This window comes from Octopus bimaculoides, chromosome 18 (assembly GCF_001194135.2).
Source record: "Octopus bimaculoides isolate UCB-OBI-ISO-001 chromosome 18, ASM119413v2, whole genome shotgun sequence".
In the NCBI taxonomy this organism is placed as follows: Eukaryota; Metazoa; Mollusca; class Cephalopoda; order Octopoda; family Octopodidae; genus Octopus; species Octopus bimaculoides.
The window spans coordinates 25207939-25208911 of NC_068998.1; positions in this window are offsets into that span (position 1 = coordinate 25207939).

The following is a 973-nucleotide window of genomic DNA, read 5'->3' on the forward strand; positions in this document are numbered from 1 at the left end:
TATATAAGGAACATCTGAAAATGCAGGAGTCTTTTAAAACTATTTATTAACTTAACCGGTTTCATTAATTTAAAATGCAATTCAAAAGTAAAGTATAAGGCTTTGTGTATCCTCTGTGGTGTTAAAAATTAGTTTACGTAAGTGTATTCAAATCAAGTGACAAAGATAGAAAAAAGTTTGAGGCTGTGTGTATCCGCTGCGTGAATCAAAAAGTAGTTTATATAAGAACGTTGAGATCAGGTAAAAAAAAATTCTACACTGATAAGATGATTAAAATTAGTTTGCATAAATATATCTAAATCAAGAAATAGAGTCTCTGACCAGAAAATAAACGTGTCTGATTTATCAATCAGTCGCTGCTACAATTTTAGTTTCACTGTGACTAGAAACCATAATTGTTTGCAGCACCTTAAATTGAAAAAAAAAAGGTGAGTAGAGAAATAAAAGATAATTTATAGTTCTTGGATCTGGCTGCTTGGTCTCTGATGCAAGTAATGTATTAGGTAACAAGAAACTAGACTTGCAGGATGGTATCAAAGTAAAATATTTACTTGTTTGTTGTTACAAAAGAAAAGATTACTTAAATTGTTTACATTACCCAAATGAGTTTAACGTTTCTAAGTAGGAAATGAAATCGCAGTTGACATCTCATGAGGTCACAGAATAGTTTTGTATTATTCAGTGAAGCAAGTGTAAAGTTGTATAGCAATAGACCATAAAATAATGTTATATCTTGACATGAACAATTTGTCGATACTGTGTAATCATCATAATTATTACAGCCGAGAAACCTGCAGTATTATATCATCCCTCTAGCAACACAAATTTTATTCCCACATTTTAATGTGGAATGAAGTTAAGCATATGAAGATGACATATATGTTTGCGTGTGTGTGTCTGTGTTTGTGTGGGTGGAAGTGTATGCGTAAATATTATTATGTACATATATGCCTATATATATATATATATATAT